The sequence below is a fragment of the Triturus cristatus genome, chromosome 11, assembly GCF_964204655.1.
Source record: "Triturus cristatus chromosome 11, aTriCri1.1, whole genome shotgun sequence".
NCBI classification, from domain to species: Eukaryota; Metazoa; Chordata; class Amphibia; order Caudata; family Salamandridae; genus Triturus; species Triturus cristatus.
The window spans coordinates 813,714,165-813,733,447 of NC_140594.1; the positions used below are offsets into that span (position 1 = coordinate 813,714,165).

General features: G+C 43.5%; 1 protein-coding gene and 1 long non-coding RNA gene across 4 annotated transcripts in view; one reads left to right on the plus strand and one right to left on the minus strand.

The window, feature by feature from the left end:
* LOC146785475 (phospholipid scramblase 1-like) overlaps positions 1–19,283 on the minus strand; it is a 454,376-nt gene that overhangs the window by 182,365 nt on the left and 252,728 nt on the right. The window lies entirely within an intron of this gene.
* The window catches only part of LOC146785476 (uncharacterized), a 119,558-nt gene that overhangs the window by 59,454 nt on the left and 40,821 nt on the right, over positions 1–19,283 (plus strand). For all 3 annotated transcript variants that reach the window (XR_014970664.1, XR_014970666.1, XR_014970665.1), the window contains one exon: positions 6,650–6,763. This is a non-coding gene — a long non-coding RNA (uncharacterized LOC146785476). The remainder of the gene's footprint in view (positions 1–6,649; positions 6,764–19,283) is intronic.

Sequence of the window (19,283 nt, forward strand, 5' to 3'; positions counted from 1 at the left end):
CACCATAATCCGGACACTGCTGAAAAAGCCCCATTTAGACCCGTCAGAGCCAGGGAGTTATTGACCAATCTCACTTTTGCCACTGTTAGGCAAAATAACTGAAAAACACGTCAATCAGACCATGTCCCAATATCTAGAAGAGAATCTGGTGTTGCATACCACTTGAATGGGCTTCTGACCCCAACATAGCACAAAGTCAGCGCTTTTGGTAGTCACCAAGGAACTAAAGGGTATCCTAGACCAGGGATGCACAGCAGCTATCCTGCTTCTGGATCTTAGTGCCGCTTTTGATATGGTGGATCACTATACCATGATCGTTAGGCTAAAGAAAACGGGTATTACAGGCTCTGCGGTAAAGTGGAAAACCTCATTTCTAGAAGATAGATTCTTCCAATTACTGGAATGTGAGCACCTATCTGACACCCTCCAAATCTCGTGCGGAGTCCCACAGGGATCTGCATTAAGCCGGATACTATTTAACCTGTATATGCGCCCACTGGCAGAGATAGTGCAAGAATTTGGATTATCCATATTGTCATATGCGGATGACACCCAGCTGATACTATCAGTGATGGAGGGCCCCCAATCCATGCACAACAACCTGGCACATGCATGGTACAAGTAGCAGATTGGATGAATAAGTGTAGCATAAAGTTGAATGGAGGAAAAACAGAGCTCATGTTCTTGGGCAATAAGGCGGTCTCAAGAAACATTATCAGCTGGCCTCCAGAATTGAGAGAACCCCCTGTCCCAAAGAACGCAGTCGAAAATCTGGGAATATGGCTAGATGAAAGTCTGTCCATGGACACTCAAGCCAGGAAACTATCAGGTGCATGCTTTGAACTTTCATGCATGCTCTGGAAGATCCTTCCTCTCATCCCTGAAAATACTTGCAGAACTGTAGTCCAGGACCTAATCAGGACCTAGTGGTGTCGCAGCTGGATTATGGTAACTCTCTGTATCTGGGCGCACCCAAATACATTATAAACAGTCTGGAAGTGGTTCAGAATGCCACTGCTAGGATATTGCTGCACATCCCCAGTCAACAGTGAGGTAGATCCAGGTGGGGAGGTAGATCCTTCTCGCATCTAGCTTCTAGCCTGTGGAACGCCCTGCCTATGGAACTGCATCTGTTGAATGACGAACTGGCATTTGGGAAAATACTTCAAACTTGGCTGGGAAGCCTTTGGGCAGCCATGCGCTCTACAAATCCATAAACATAAACATAAACTTTATCCAAATGCCTTTCGAAAGGAATGTTTATCAGCCCTGCCTCACAAATAGATTTATGTATGTATCTAACCTAGTGGGAAGGCATTTTTCCACCTCTTGTCTAGAGTGCTTTGAAAACAAGCATTGGCAATGCCAATAGGTCTCGCCTACATGAGAGCTATTTAGGTTGTCATTGTTTTTATCTAGCTGGTACAGCATTGAGGCTGCTGTGCAACATTACTGAAAGTAAAAAAAAGCCCTATGATGGACACGTCATATCATTTTTTTTTCTTTTTATACATTTTGCCAGGCTGCTGTAAGACATAGCTAAAAAACATTGACAAGACCAATAGGTCTTTCAAAGGTGCAATTGTTTTGCTTTGCCAATGTTTGTTTTGGAGTCTTTCTTCAAGTTGAGAAAAAGCAGTCTTTAAGTAATGTCCCCCCGGTATGTCTGCAGTGCTATTGTAATCAAGGCTGGATGGGCCGTTCCGGGCATTGGACATTTCCCTGGGAGGTAGGGCGGGGAGGGGGGGGGTTTGCACTGGTGGGAGTCGGTTTTGTCACTGGGGGCTGGTTTTGCAGCAGTCTTACAATATCAGCCCCCAATAACAAAGGGCTTCACCAGCCTTTGAAATGTGACACAGGCATTTCCAGATAGTGGGGGATGCCATCTGCCCTTTTCCTGCTCAACATTTGGCGGGAGGATAGGTTAGAAAATTAGTTAAATTAGGAGATGGGTCCCCATTCAGCCAGCACCACCCCTAAGGTGGTGCAGGTGATGGGGAGCCCACTTTTCATTTCCTTCCATCTTGGGTTGTGAGGGAAATAGTCAATTTGGGTCAGGGTAGTGCCCCTTTTCACAGGAAGTGGTCACTTGGAGAGTGTAGACACCCTAAAGATAGGTAGTCAATTGGCTACTACCTATCATCCCCTTTAGCACCCCAACATTTAGGATTTAGGTGGCATACCGGGATCCTGAATTAATTTCAACGGACACAGAGAAGAAAAGGACAACGGAGAGCTGCTGAACTGAGGACTGAAGCCCTGCTGCAGAAAAGTTCCACCAAACCCTGCCTACTGCCTTAAGGACTTGATAATCCTAGTGTGCTGTCTTGTTGTGCAACTGTATGGCCTCCTGGAACCCCAGTGGTCCTCCAGCCTTCTACAAATTGCCAAAGAGCTGCCTTGGAATGGAGGTAACACACCCCTGCAGCCACAGGCACCGAATCGCAGAATCCGGTTTTACCGACTTGCTGCATCCCAGTGACTCCAATGCGGCACCCACACCAAAAGTAGTGCCCCAGCTCCGGAGATTCAAATCTGTCTCCCCTCCATGTGTGGAGACACCAGTAATTACCAGAGCCGTTCTGCACCAATACCCAGGGAACCGGACCCTCTGCAGCATTCACTGACATTAAGAGTACAATCTGGACTCCGACTGCCTAGGAAGCCCCTTCATTGAGGGGCATCAAGACCCTTGAGACCCACTTTGTGAGTGGCCCAGCTGTCCCAGAATCACCTCTTCAAGCTGCCTGCTCCTGACCGTGAGGGCATCTTAACTGGCAACACCCGGTTGACCTATCTGCTCCGCACCCAGCCCAACCAGCCTTAGTAATGACATTCCAGCTGTGACCCATGATCCAAAGGTCCTTGCAACCTGCTCGTTCGAGTGAGACTCTTGGGATGTTAGTTTAAGTCCCCTTGTGCGGTGTGTTTTCTAGTGGCCCCCTTCTTTGTGGCGCACCAGCTACCAACGACCTAAGCATTCTGCTCCCAGCCGAATCTGGGATGCTCCCAAAAACCTGTTGGTGGAGCATTGGGCCTGGCCTTGCTACTTTCCTAAATCCCGAAGATGAAACTTGAAATCCAACTGTACGATTTTATATGCATTTTTCAAATTTTCTCCCATTTACTTCAATGGGGCGTAACTGCGCACAAAAGTGATTTTTGGGGAAAAATTTAAAAATCCATAACTTAAAAAGTACTTACAGGAGAACAAAGTTCTTGGTCTGAAAATCTATGTAAAAGTTGGTGTTATTTTTACAATTGTTATCGGATTTATTCATGTGTGTGTCTCTGTTTATTGCCTCTGTGAGTACAACAAATGCTTAGCACTACCCTCTGATAAGGCTAACTGCTCGCCTACACTACCACAAAAAGAACGCAAGTATTATCTCCTTTTTTCTATGTATACCATTCTGGCTGTTACTGGACTCTCTGCACAGTGTACTTTATTTCAGTGCACTATATTGAGAGCCAGCATCCTAAAGGGAAGGTTTGAGGCATGGGGCTGATGGGGAACATGACTCAATAAGGGGCAGTTCAGAAGGGGCAAGATGCAATGAGAGAGTCATGTAAACATAATATAAGACAGAACAGCTTAAGGTTTACCTTGAAAATTGTGATGTCTGTGGACTGAGTAAAGGACACACACAACTAATTTGTCATGTTCCAATTGCGATCAGCACTGTGGGTACAGTTGTCGGTTTTGATCGGCTGACTGGTACCGTCCCTGCTCTGGGCCCCAGGCTGGCATGCATATTGCACCCACAGACACACTTGTCATGCATACACGCACTGGCTGTCTTTTTTTGCTGTCTCAGCAGAGGAGGCCTCTGGTTGCTGATAGTCAGCTATGGGCCTCTCCGGAGCAGGGATTAGCCAGGTGACTGACTGATGACACAGCTCAGGCTCGGAGGCTGCAGATGTGTCCCCATTTATGTAAAACTTAAAGTGGGGCATCATCTCGGAGGGGCACAACTTGAGCATGGGAAGCTAGGGAAACAGCAGTTGATTCCGCGTGCGGATTAATTTATGCGTTGAGGAATATGAGTGGAAGAAAATGTTGGAAAAGAAGGAACACATAGAGTAAAAATGAGCAAGATAGAAACAGAGCGCCAAATGGGGGCAATCAAGCTGTGCGATTGGTTTGGGGCAAGATGACGCCCCCCTTTAAGTTGTAGTTCATTGCGGTGGCATATGGGTTTGTCACCTAACCAGTGTGCACGCACTTTTGGAAGAAAAGGTCAAGAAAGGAGAATTCAAGAATAACAGGTGTGCATCCCATCACCATAACTGTAAACCCATTCATCTAAAACCAGCTTCCTAATTGAAGCCAGCCCAAGCAGCAGAGGTGCGCAGATGTCCACTTTCTTTTACTCTCTCCACACCCTCCTTGTAGAATTGTTTGTCAAGGCCGGATTCTCCTCCCCAATCTGAACACAGCTCTCGCACCAAACTTACAAAACAAGCAATGAAGTGTGCAGGAATCATGTACGCAAAAAGCCTGATAGACTTGGGAGCTGGGGAACCAGGTTTGCTTCTCGACTCAACATCCTGTGATTCTGGGAAAATCACTTAGGGCCGCATGCAGGTAGGTTTCATTTTGTGACTACTTAATAGCAATTTGTTGCAATTCAATATTGGGAAATCGCAAACATCTATGTACAAATGTGTCCTTAACACATTTAGTGATTCCTAATGAAGTTGCCATTGACCTACCTCACTAGGTTCTATGAGGTAGGTCACAATTTGTGATTCATTGGGTATCGCTAAAAACGCTGGGATGGCCCTGGAGACGGACCATCATGTCTGTGTTTGCTTTTAAAGGCAGCCCATTTTCTTTAAAGGAAAGCAGGATATGTTTAAAAAACAAAAATTAAACGCTTCTGTTCTGCTTTTCAAGAGTAGACAGTGGTCCCTGAAACCACTGCCTGCTCTTAAAAAATGCCTGTTTGCAACTAGGTTATCACCTACTTGAAGTAGGCTGTAAAATATGAATGTTTTTTGCAACCGCATTTCTGTCTCAAAACATTTGTGCATAGCACTGCGAGTCACTATTAGAAAGGGACACCCTTAACATACCCCTTTCTAATACCAAATCACTAACCCATTTTGCAATTCGGTAATAGGCTACCATATTGCAAAAAAAGGTTCTGTACATAGAAATAGGCTTTTTTGCGTTTCTGTGCTTCGGGCCATTTGTGAAAACAAATAAACAACGTCCATGTGGCCCTTAATCTCCCAGGCGTTCAATTAAAATTAATGTCTCCTTGTGTTGAGTATGTGGTGCTCATGTAAAGCCCTCCAATACCTTTGGGTTAAGTTTGCGCTATATGAAAAAAGAATAATGGGGTAGGAAGGGGCAGAAGGGGCACAGTGGCAAAATGTGATGGGGTGGGAGGGATACGGGATGAGGCAACAAGCAACAGAGTGAGAATGAGCAATGACGACGGGAAGTAAACAATGAGAGAGAGCAATATGGGTATGGGTAGGGGTTTCACAGAAGCACACAGCAGCCAAAAATACAAGCTCTCAGATGGAATGCTTGAACCCAACAAAAATAGTAGCTCCAATAATGGGAGCAGTGGAAGGACACAAGTACTTAGTCTATTCTCCTTCTCCAGGGGAGCGCCAAACACAACAGGAAGACATGGCACAGTAGGCCCTGACAAAAGGGAGTGAAGCAAAATTAGAGCAACGCTGAAGTTCGCCAATGATAAACCACTGATTGTCCACAAAATGCCTCAAGACACAGTGCATGCGCTGTCTATGCAAGACCTAAAAACCGACTCTAGTTGCTCTGAGATGCTATATATAGAATCATAATGCAAAAGCATGGAAAACTGAGTACAAATGTATATTAATCTTTTTTTTTGTCTCCTGCCCTTATCATTTGTATGATGTGACTTTCATTTCACATTCTATTTTATTTTAAAATGATAATGCATAATGGCATTAGGAAAAGGCGTTTACTGTATTAAGGGCCAATGGCCCATTCTTTCGAGGTGTTTGATTTCCAGTACAGGCCAATGAGATGTAGTGAGGCAAGGACGGTACCAGGAACTTGTGTGAGCAGCTTGAGCCTGTCGGGGACTGCAGCTAGGAATTGACCACATCTCCTCTCCATGTCTCTCCTGCTCACACTGTCTCCGTCACCACCTTTCTCACACTTCCATCTCCTTTTCTCGCTAACTATGTTTGTTCTCGCTATCTTTCCTTTCTGTCATTCTTGCCATCTCTCGCTCATGTCTCTCTCTACCCATCTCTCCCATATTACGCAGGCTCTCTCACTCCCCTGTCTTCAACACTTTTTTGTTCCCACATGACTGTTTCTCCTCTCTCTATTGTCTCTCAGTCTGTCTTCCATTCTCTCTCTCCCCTGTGCTTTCCCTTCATTTGTCTCCCTTTCCTTCTGTAACTATAGTGAGCAGAGTTAAAGCATTTTTTTTAAATAGTAGTGAGTAATAGTAACCAGCACTTCTACTAATGCCTACCAATGACTTGCCAACACTAAAGCTAGGTATCCTCTTCAAAGAAATCTGTTTTCACCTAAATGATTTTCACAGCCATCATAGTATGAATTAACTTGGCTTTGACGTATAATTTATGTGTTTGGTTGCCACTACTAATTATGCAATATTTTTATTTTCAGCTTCTGGTAAAACCTGAAGAACTTTACATAATTTTAGGACAAAGGACAAGAAGGTGCAGAACACAACCTCCTTTGCTGCTCTTGCACCTCCACAACACAACCCCATTGTTTAAGGTAACAAAGGGATGCTATATAATTTTTAAATGGCAGTTAAGGTCAATGTATGTGCAATGGTCTACTTGGTGGTTGGGGTCACAACAGCATCAATTTGAGACAAGGAACTGTATAATCAGTATTAGAACATTGGAAGGTTGAGAGCTCCATTGTGGACAATACAATGAAGTGCTCCAGGCTTCTACTGGCTGGTAGAAGAACGGAGAGCAACATTCCTATGTTGTTTTCCTTTCAAAGTTACTGCTGTGAACAAAGACCTCTCAGAGCCTGAGGGGATTTAAACCCCCTCAAGCTCTCAGATGCCTATGTTTTTACTTATTAGAACATTCTGCCCTCGAGGAGAGGAATGTTCTAATAGCCATAGAGCCCTCCTAGCATGCTTTACCGCCCATTAAAGGCCTGCTCCCTTGTTAAAGGCCATCGCCTTTGGCTCAGGCCTTTAAAGCTGGAGTGGGACTTTGATGGCCAGTAGAGTCCCCTGGTTACGGCTCTAAGGCTATATTAACACATTGGAATGTTGGAATTTCCATTGAAGACAATTAATTGGCTCAGTGATGCCTATGTTTTTACTAATTTGAACATTCTGCCCTCTAGGGGATTAATGTTCTAATAGCCATAGAGCCCTCCTAGCGGGCTTACCGGCAATTAAAGGCCCGCCTCCTTGTTAAAGGCCATCGCCTTCGGCTCGGGCCTTTAACACTGGAGCGGGACTTTAATGGCCAGTAGAGTCTACTGGTTACGGCTCTAAGCCTATATTAAAATATTGGAATGTTGAATTTCCATTGAAGACAATTAATTGGCTCAGGGATAATAATGACTGGTGTAATCCTTCTGCTTCAATGTTCCAATGTTTGTCTTTCTATTTCTCCCTTTTAATTTAGAACATTCTACCTTCAGTGGATGGAACGTAACAATCACCTCATAGCCCAGTTGCCACGGGCTATACCGGTTGTTAAAGACACTCGCTCTTGCCTTGTTATATGCCCTCTCCTGTAGCTTGAGATATATCTCTGGTTCAGGGCCTTCAACAACCAGTATGGCCCACCGAGGCAGCAGGCGATAAGGCTATATTTTTTTTTTTTTGTGTTGAAATTTTTTTTTATTAAAGTTTTGTAAAACAAATACATCAAAGCATAAACAACAGAAAATGAAGAGAAAATAGATCCATGTTGAGAGAAATAATGCAAAAAGATACTGATGAATAAATATTAGATAAATATGATATAAATATGCATTTAAATATATAAATACTAATTGAAGTAATAATTATGTCAAGACATAGAATGATATATTATAAAGACATAACCTATAAGGGGAGGAAAAAGGGAAGGAGCTTAGACAATAGAAGTGCAGGAAATATAAATAAATAGATAAAACAAAGGTAAAATGATTAGATAAAGACAGATGAACACTGTAGCGAATAAAACAGAGAGTACAAAAGACAAAAAAAAAAAAAAAGAAATAAACAAAGGACAAGAGAGGGTAAAAGCAGATTAATGTGCTTGGATAGAAGTAGAAGCAGGGGAGTTAGCAGAATTTGATTTAAGAAATGAAGACCAAATTCGGAGAAAGGTGTCAGCTTGATCCTGAAGGTTATAGATTGTGCGTTCATGTGAGGCAGTCTGTATCATCGCTACCAACCAATCTTCCTGAGAGGGAGGCAAAGATGATTTCCAATGACGCAGGATACATATTTTAGCAGTAGCCAGTGAGATATGAAAAAGACAGAGTTGTGGCTTCGAGAGCTTTGGGGAGTGGCGGACATCATGCAGGAGGATATTAGTTGGTGTAAGTGGCAATTTTAGGGGCATAGTGGAATTCAAAGTAGTACCAATGTAAGCCCAATAAGATCGGATACTAGGGCAATCACAAATGATATGAGTAATATCGCAACCTGAATTGGAGCATCTCCAGCAATTGGAATGGGAAAGAAGGCCAGCTTTGTGCAATTTGACTGGAGACCAGTGCCAATCGTGTAGTATTTTAAAAAGACAAAATTTAAGCCTTGATTCACGGGCTCCCTTGTTCAAATTCTCCAGAATCAGATCCCATTCAATGTCAGAAAAGGAAATTGAGAGGCGAACTTGCCATTTACGCTGAAGATCATGTGAAAGGGGTTTAGAGAAGAGGTGGGACGATAAAATTTTATATATGCCGGAGGTAACACCTTTAAATTTCCCCCAAACGTGCAAATAGGATAAAATAGGGGAATCTTGTAATATCCATGGCGGTGACCCCATATGGATCTTCAGACATTGCTGAAGCTGGAGGTATTTAGAAGAATGGTGTAGGGGAAGATCAAATTCTACTCTTAGCTGAGAGAATGGCTTAAAATCCCCATCATGCAGAAGCTGATCCGGATAGAGGATACCTGCAGCACGCCATTCAGGCCAGGATAACATACGACCATTGATACGAATGCCCGAATTATTCCATAGGGGGGCTTTGATATGAATTCTTGGATTCGAACCCAACAGCCTATGACTTCTCTGCCAGGATTTATGCATGGCAGATAAAATCGGATTTTTCGGGTCAAGACGGCTAGTGCCACTACCATACAAAGGAGTAAGATTCGATTCTGAGGATAGAAGATGTCGTTCTATTTGGACCCATTGTGGCAAGTCTTTAATACCAGGTAAAAAATATGAGAGTTGGGAGATATGTAACGCCAAGGAGTAGTGTTCAATGGATGGGAGACCAATGCCACCAGATAACTGATGAGCCTTCAGCTTAGTTATGGCAAGACGTGGCTTGGCATTACCCCAAATGAAGGTTTTAATCTGGGCATCTACTGATCGGAGTAAGGATAAGGGAATCTGTAGGGGAAGCATGCCTAGAATGTAAATAAATCTCGGAAGAGTAACCATTTTAACAGCCTGAGCCCTACCCCAGAGAGAAAGACCCAGAGCCTTCCATTTATCAAAGTCCCGACGCATTTGGGAGATAAGAGGAGATAGATTATCTGTAACCATGTCCTGTAACCCTTTATTAACTAGGACACCCAAGTATTTGAGGCGTGAGGCCTGCCAACGAAAAGGAAAACCAAAGATGGCAGCTTTTGTGGTACCATTAGAAATAGGTAGAGCCTCACTTTTGTCCCAATTAATCTTATAACCTGAAAAGGAAGAGAAATCATTAATAATTTGAAGAAGAGAGGGGATCGACCGAGGAAGACGAGTAAGGGTGAGTAAAATATCATCAGCGTACAGGTATATTTTAGAATGTCCAATAGGGAGGGGAATACCAGAAACTTCATCAGATTGACGGATGGTTGCAGCTAGAGGTTCCATAGCTAAAAGAAACAGAAGGGGGGATAGTGGGCAACCTTGGCGTGTCCCTCTCTTGATTGTAAAGGTATCAGATAGAAATCCACCACAGTTCACTTGAGCAGAAGGATGATCGTAAAGTAAACGCACTTTATCAATAAATTTTGTACCTAAGCCAAATTTTTCCATGACCGTGAAAAGGTAGTTCCATTCGATGCGATCAAACGCTTTCTCTGCGTCAAGTGAAAGGGCTAACGCATCATCTGTGAGATGTTGAGCCGACCACAGTGCATGGGACAGGGAACGCAGATGATTCCGGGAAGAGCGTCCCGGTACAAAGCCTACTTGGGAATGATGTATCAAAGAAGGTAAGACTTTACGCAGACGAGACGCAAGGATACTGGCCAGAATTTTAATATCAGAGTTCAACAGAGAAATGGGACGATAACTACTGCAAAGCTGGGGATCTTTGCCTGGCTTTGGTAGCACGACAATGATAGCTTTGTTAGAAAGGGAACCCAGTGAAGATGCAGCATCCGCCTCCTGGAATGCAGCATGTAGAGTGTCAATAATATTGAGACCCGCCCAACGATAGAATTCAGGAGGAAACCCATCCTCACCAGGGGCCTTGTGATAGGGCAGAGCAGCTATCGCACTGGAAACCTCATCCCTAGTTATTTCACCCTCAAGGATGGCCTTACCATCCGCTGAAAGAGAAGGGAGATGCACTTTCGCAAAGAATGCCGTCATCTTATCCGAATCCATTCGATTATCAGAAGTATAGAGAGATTCATAAAAGGAGGCGAACTCATTGACAATGTCATGAGGTTTTGTGCACAAGTGTCCTTGCGCAGATCTGATGGCCGGAATGGCCATAGATGCCTCCCTTTGACGCAACTGTGCGGCTAATAACCTTCCCGCCTTTTCTCCCTGCTCATAATGTCGACCTTTCATTTTCTGTAAGGCGTATTCTGCCTTAGATGTAAAAAGACTGTTTAGGGCCATTCGGGCTTGTTCAAGCAATTTCCGATTTTGTAGGGACGGAGAGGTGATATATAGGCGAGAATAGGTTTGTATGTCATGTTCGAGTTCCACTTGCTTCCTCGCATTTTGCTTATTAGCGAGTGCTGCATCGCGCATTAGTTGACCCCTTAAAGTAGCCTTAGCAGCAGCCCAAAGAGTCCTGCTGGAAGTCACGGATCCCTGATTATTAGAAAGATAAGTTTGAAGGTGTGACTGCAGTTGGGATTTACCAACAGGAGTTCTGTGGCGCTGAATGTTCATTCGCCAGGGCTTACGTCCAGGATTAGAAAGTCCCAGGTCTAGGGAAAGGAGAACCGGAGAGTGGTCAGACAATGCCGCTTCCAAGATGCAGGAATCTGTGACCAACTTAACTGCGTTCTGTGAGATAAGGAAGTAGTCAAGGCGAGAAAACGTACCATGAGTCGACGAAAAGAAATTATATTCCTTATCCGTTGGGTGACTGATACGCCAATGGTCAACCAACCCGATATCTGACACAATATCGCCTAGCAAAGCTCTATCTGACGCATTACCCCTATCTAATGGACCAGTTTTATCTAGAATAGAATCTTGCGTCACGTTCCAGTCACCACCAATCAAATATTGCGATGCATTAATTTCAAGCAACAATCGGGATAGTTGAAGAAAAAATGTTTTCTTGGTACCTGTAGGGGCATATACAGACCCTACACAAACGTGAGAATCACCAATTTTAAGTTTAGCAAAAACATAGCGGCCATTTACATCTGACCATGTTTTAGAAACAGTGACCGGAAGGGACTTGCGAAGAAGAATTGCAACTCCACATTTGCGGAGGGGGCCTGTGTCCGTGGATTCATCTTGTTGAATGCTGCTATGTATAACTTTACCCACCCAATCCCTACAAAGTTTGTCTGATTCTAGAGCATCCAAATGGGTCTCCTGAAGCAAGGCTACATCTACATGCTTAGTCTGAAGGTAGGAGAGAACTTTTTTCCGTTTTATGTAATGGGTGAGACCATGTACATTCCAAGTAATTGCATTAAGAGAGTGTGTTTTTGCCATATTAGAACAACGTAAAAATCAGAAACCGTAGAATGGAGCACAAAACAACGTGTTAAACCAAACAAAGGAAAAAGAAAAGAAATGACAAAAAGAAAGGGAAACAAGGATAAAATAAATAGAAACGAAACTACGATTTAAATGGAATACATGAAAAAAGCGATAAGAAGAATGATGAAAAAAGAAGAAAAAGGGAGATAAGATTTAGAGAGGTGATATAATATTAAAGAGAACTAGAAAATATTGAGTAAAAGCAAAGAGAGAACACGAGACCGTAGACTGTTACCCGCGGGCCTGGGCGCACTAGAGCACCGCCACGGGAAAGGACCCCACAGAAAAGAGAAAAGATTAGGAGAGTAATAATGATATAGAAGGGAAGCCCAGAATAACATTGTGGAAAAGAACCTAGGTGTAATAAAAAGGTAGGTAGAGCAAAATAGAGGTTGAGAATCCAGTGATAATTAAATGTAAAGTAACCTAATATCATAAGGCATACAATGCGTGTTTAAATAAACCAACATAGAAACATGCAAGTAGAATAATAAAACTGTAATTAAACCATTAAGCGCCAAGACGCCCCAGTAGATACAAAATTGTTGGGGAAATATTTAAGGCAATAAATTGTAACAGGGAAAGCAATGAATGGAAGAAGAAGAAAGAGTGGAATTATTATTTGGCAGAGGAATAACAGTAAGCAGGCTGAAGGAGAAAAGAAAATAAGATGAAAAGCTAGAAAGAGAGAGGTAAAAAAGGGACAAGCAGATATTATAAGAACAGCAAAACATGTGAAAAATGTGGTAAATAATTAACAGTAAAAAATAAGACTCTCAAGACAAGAGAATCTACAGCTAACTGCCAATAGCATTAAGGACAACAACTTCTAGGAGTGAAAGGATTATTCAGTCCGCATCCGAAGGAGTTTTAAGAGGAGACCGTGACTTGTCTCTCTGTAGATCTTGTGAAAACGTAGCAACCGAGACCGATTGAATTGCAGCTTTCCTATCTTCTTGTGAGCGATGAAGACGTTCAAAATCCCTTCCCCTTGGTCGGGGGCTGCTAGGAGGGCGCCTGTTGCGATCTGACAATGTAGTGGAAGACTTAGAGGGTGAATGAAACTGAGCTTGCTGTGAGGGTGTAGTAAGAACCTCCATTTCTTGAGGATGAAGACGGTCCAGGAACTGTTGAAGATGCTCGGGGTCGAAAAAGTCCTTAGAGACTCCATCTTTGGTAACGCGAAAGCGTGCTGGATCGAATAGGCCATATTTAATACCTAGCTGACGCAGTTGAGGTCGCATGGAGAGAAAGGCTTTCCGCCGCTCATTAGTTTCCTTGGAGAAATCAGCTGCCATAAAAATGCGATGACCTTCAAAGGAAAAGGAGCCTTGCAGCCGAGCCGCAGATAATATTTGTCTTGTTTGTTCATGACGAAGAAGACAGGCAATAATCGGTCGTGGACGTGCGGCAGGATCATCACGTGGAGGACCAATTCTATGAGCACGTTGTATCTCCAGGGGTGGATTGAAAGGAATACCAGTTAGCTTTGGGAGTATACGACACAGAAATACACTGGAATTCTGCCCTTCAATGCGTTCTGGAAAGCCAAAAAAACGAATGTTGTCCCTCCTACTTCTGTCTTCCAAGTCAATGAGTTTACTATGGAAGAGTAAAAGGTCCCGGTCTTGATTTGGAAGAGATTCCAATCGATTCTCCACTGCCAAAACCCTAGAATCAAGGGATTCAAACTTCGTATGAAAGGTGGTGAGTTCTGTCTTAATAGATTTAGTCTCTTCAGCTAGTGATGTGATTGTGAGGTGCATGTCATCTAACCGACGACTGACCTCGGATATTTCGTGCAGGATACGTTGCAAAGCTGCCGCCGACGCCTGCCCACCATTAGAGGTCGACGCCTGAGGTGAGGCGGAAGGAGAGGAGGCATTGTCTTTTGTAGGCATACTGGTGGATTGCTTGAGAGCTTCTGCAAAAAGAAGTGGTTTAGAAGCCTTGTTTCCTTGCTTAGAGGCAGGCATTTGAGGAGAATGTTTAATAAAAACTTTGAAAGAACGTAAAGCCGTCTTGCTGCCAAGGAATGCTTATATATAGTTGCAGAACAACACCAAGACATGCAAAAGAAACACCTGATAACTGTATATGTACAGCATTAATAAGCAAAAAGAAACTTATAACGCGTTTCTAGACAGTAAAATGTAAAAGTGTATCATTGCTTAATGACCCCCACTGCCTACACTTGTAAATATGATAACAATTGTCGCTATATTCACAGGTATGTAAATAGAGGTAAGATAAAATGAAACATCATACGCGCGTTTATGGTAATAACAATAAGCACAGCTACATGCACAGCAATATGAACAGGGCTGTAGAATGCAAAGTAATCATAGTCAAAGCAGAAAAGGCACAGCCTGACTGAAGGAGTTGACATGAGCGCTATAATGGCGTTAGAAGAAAGCACTCTCTTGTGTAGGGCATATATACTGCGCTAAAGGAGGCCATGAAGCGTCAATTGTAACCAAAAGTCAAAAAGGCGCGAAACTGTAACTGCAGCAAAAGATTTCCCAGCTTTGAAGAACAGTTTAGCGTGATGAAGCGCAAATTGCTTGCTGACCTGATAATATGCTCATTGGCTGATTGAGGCGAATGACATGTGTGCCACAACAGGAGTATAGAAGGAAGTTATCCTACCAGTGGCTGAGCGACGACACGTCCAAAAAATCTAACTCCTGTCAGGTGACATTCCTGAAGAGAAGTATTGCAGGCAGGTTGAGAAAGGCGCGACCTCATGAGGAGGCAAACAGTCATCAGGAGCAACGAAGGCGCGGCCTCATGAGGAGGCGGGCGCCCGTCGTCAGCAACGAAGGCGCGGCCTCATGAGGAGGCGGGCGCCCGTCGTCAGCAGCGGAGGCGCGGCCTCATGAGGAGACGAGCGCTCTTCAGTAGCAGCAAAGGCGCGGCCTCATGGGGGCAGGCGGTCTTCGTGGCATAGGCGCGGCTTAAGGAGGGAGGAGAAGCAGCCTGTGTAAATACGTCAGGCGAGCCCCGCCGAACGCGCAGCTCCACACCACTCCGTCATCCGAGCAGCAAACACCGGGGAGACTTCGCCGTCACATCGCCGGAAGCACACCCAAGTCGTGCCCACCACTCTCCGGCTGTCGCAGGGCACAAGAAGAGGACTCCAAAGCAGACGTGAGGTAGGAATTTTTCTGTTAAGGGTCCATCCCGCGACGGAGCTCACTTGTCAGGCGGCCATCTTCCTGCGTGGCCAGACCACGCCCCAAGGCTATATTTTTAACAGTCATCTTGTGCATAGGGGAGCTGTTGGAGCTATAATGCACAAGATATTCTTTTGTACAGAAACATTTGTTATATTTTTTGCACCAAACTATATACATTGTACTTTAATTATTGACAGGTAAATTTATTATTGTTAGGATACCATTAATACAGTAGAGCAACTACTTGCAAAGCCATTCCTTGGACGGAGGCATGAAGATAAAATAATTGTAAAAAAATAGAACCTGACTGGCTAGACCTAAAACTACAATTAAGTACCCAAGACATTGGTAAGAAGAAGAAACGTACATTGTGAACCTCCTGGTACACAAAAGTAGATTGGTTTACAGGGAATACGTATCTGTTCTACTTCCCCTTCTTGCTGTTTGGTGGTGACATTCCTTGAACAAAAAAAGGAGTCAAAGCATCTGTCGGATAAAATATAGATGCATGCACACTCAAGAGTCCATATCGAAAACCTGACAAGACTGGGAATGTTGGGAGCAACACTTATTGAAGCCCATATAACCATTTCGTACTGAAAAGCAATAAAGAAACTCAATGAAGCAGTCGATAGGAATGGACACTTACTGTCAAAAATAATTGATTGTATTTGGTTCTGTGGTGCTTTTGAACCGGCATTTCAAAGGCATGATGAATTTGGAAGTTCCTCAAATCCTGGTATATTTAGAGACCTTGTGGATATAATAGCAAGCATAGACAGTGAAATTGAAGCACATTTAGCAAGTGCTACAGTATTTAAGGGCCCCACTATAATGATAAAAAGTGAACTTCTTGAGAGTATGCTGGAGAGTATTGCCCAACAGTTGAATACCACAGACTTTGTGGCATTTCAGGCTGTTGGCACCACTGATGTGGTCACTAAAACATTCTCTGTATTAATCTTTCAGGACCTTGACAATGACAGTAAAGTTGTGGAGAGGTTCTATGGTTTCATACATTTAAGGGACTCTAGTGCAGAAACCATTGCTTCAGCTATACTGCTTGAACTGAACTTGATTTTTCCAAAGCACCCTCAAATCTAAAAACGTATTGCACAAAGCTACGATGGTGTTTCAGTAATGAGTGGAATATTTGGTGGAGTACAAAATGAATTTAAGATATACACCCTAATGGCCAATATGTCCACTGTTATGCCAACCAACGTAATCTTATTATGCAACAAGCAGTAGCAAAGATCTCTGAGGCACACATTTTCTTTTCGGATGTAGCGGGCATGGCAGCATTTTCTCAAGTTCACCTAAAAGAACCAAAATAATTCAGGACATTGTTTCTAAAAGGCTTATACAGGGATCCCCAACTCTTTGGAGCTTTCACCCATGCACAATCAACCTAATATTCCAATATAGGGCTGATCTTGAGAAATGTTTCAACACCATAGAAGTCATTGGTGACTTTGAATCCAAAAGTCAAAACAAGGCACATGGCTGTGCTAAAACACTACAAGACAGAGAGTTTAATTTCTTTCTGTTTTGTTTCATGAAATACTGCCTCATGTTGACATACTATATAACCAACTTGTCACGGCGCACGGCGGGCGCCGCATCCGAACACTGACGAGGCTCGCGGCTCCGTGTAGGCAGAAGCCGTGATGCCAGAACTACACCTCCCATGATTCCATAGGAGAACGTGCCGTCGGTGATGTCACGATGGTGTATTCGGATGCCGAGATAACCTTCCGGATCTCCGAAGACCGGCGCAGTTAATTCTTGGATTTACCCGGCGGACGGAGCAGGCGTCTGGGACCTGGTAGGGGTGCGCATGCACCGTTGTGGTTACTCTCTTACGCTATTCCTTTCCCTGTGCTTCGTTCCAATTCTGAGCTTTGGCAACTCATAGCTGCCCCTTTGGTTGCAATAGGGGGTTGTGGCTCTTGTGGGGGATTTCTGCTCCCTCATCCTAACGAGGTCTGAAGGCGCATTGCACCAGTGCGCCCTGTCTTTGCCCTAAAAAGTGTGCGCTCCAAGCATGCCCGTTGGAGGAGCCGTGCCAGGCTCTTGCGGGGTTGCGGAGTGTTCCCACAGAGAAAAGGAACTAGATTCGCCGCACTGCGGCCTCCATCTTTCTTTTGTACTGCCTCCATCGCTTCTTTGTTCATCGGCATGTTTGATTGTAATACAGCCGGAACAGAGAAGGCACGCATATAATACTGAAGCCGTGTTCTGGAGGAGCCTGCACATTACTGGAAATACCAGCATGAACAAAGTCAGAGAAAGGATTGAAAATTTAGACAGCAGAATGCCAAAAGATTCTAGTTTTTCAAATCGCAAAAAAAACATCCGCAGTCTGGTCAGAATTGCAAAGGAAATATGTGACACTTTAGTTGTGCATGCAAAGGAATGCTTTTCTTACAAAAAACATTTGGTGAGTGCCACACTACTGCAAAGTGATCATTGTGCAAATTGTGATATTTCCTCCTCTGAGCAAGCACTGAATGAGGCTCTGGAAATGTATTCATGTTCAACAAAGATGATCTAAGAACTGAGTTAACTGTACTGTACAGAATGCATGTATATCAGTAGGCCACTGGTATCATATCTATGCTCGCTTTAATTCAGAAACTTATTGTGGAAAAATCACGTACAGAAACAGTGACTCTACTGAAAATAGTCATAACCACCCCATTGACAACAGCAGACTCTAAACGGTGTTTTTCAACTTTGAACATTGTCCAGATATTCTTGAGAAATACCATGATTGAGGAAATACTGAATGGTTTAGAAATGCTCTCTATAGAGAGAGACCTCGTTAGAGAATCCCAGACTTTAACATTCAAGTCATTGAGAAGTTTGCAGCTGTTGTAGACACGCATGCTGATTTTGTCTACAAAAAATGAACAATATGTCTTGAATACTGGTAGTTTCTGACCTGCTCAGGTGTTCCCCATCTGCTGTACAGATACTGGAGTCACTGAAATCATTGGTGTATGCCTGACTTCAATCTGTAGAACATTTACCAAATGGTTGCTCTGAAACTCCATATTGAGCTTGTGTTTTAGCAGCACCTCTTACATTAACTTATGTGGGTTGGTTACTACAGCCTACTTTGCAACTGCTATCTATCTGATCCAAAACACCCATGTCCTTCTTAATAACTTTGTTCTGTTTGTTTGTTACGCTTGTATTTATAAAATGTGGTACTCTAAATCTTGTCCCCAAGATAAGAGGGGTGCCTCAGATCACAATGGCTGTGCAGGCCCACTGCATCATGAAAAATAGCTGCATCATTTGCAATGTTTGTAAATGATGCAACTGATTTTGATGATGTAGTAGACCAGCAAGGGGGGATAATGGAATCCCAGTAGGATCAGGATGGTGATTGATGTGATCATATTACTGCATCGCCTGAACGAGATGTAAAGTGCCTTGTAGAGTGCCCTAATGCCTTTCAAAATTCATTCCTTGCTTTCTCATTGTGTCCAGTCCGATAAGTCAAGATAACTTGTATTTCCTCTGTAGATTTCATGTGTAAAGGTATATTAACAAATCAAGATATTTGTGAGGTATTCACTGCAATGTTATCTCAAAGTCTGTGGTAAAGTTCTCTGGTTAAACTGAATAAGCAGCTACCTATGTCATTATCATAAGAAATCTCTTTATTGTTGTCATAACTACACCTTCAATGTTGCTTGTTAACCTTCTGACTTTCGCAAAATTGCTTGAAAATGTACTATTTTCCCACTCTTTTTCAAAGTTTTCCCTGCGGGAGAACCCAATGGAACCCCTCTCATGGGGGTCAGGCTCTCTCACTACACCCGCTCGCCAGGGGTCACTCAACCCAAAACTTTATGCCCTACCACTTTCAAATGTCACCAGCCGCCAAGGTCTTTCCCAAAACTGAACCTTCAGCATCTTGAGCGTATCAAACATGCTGAAGTGACT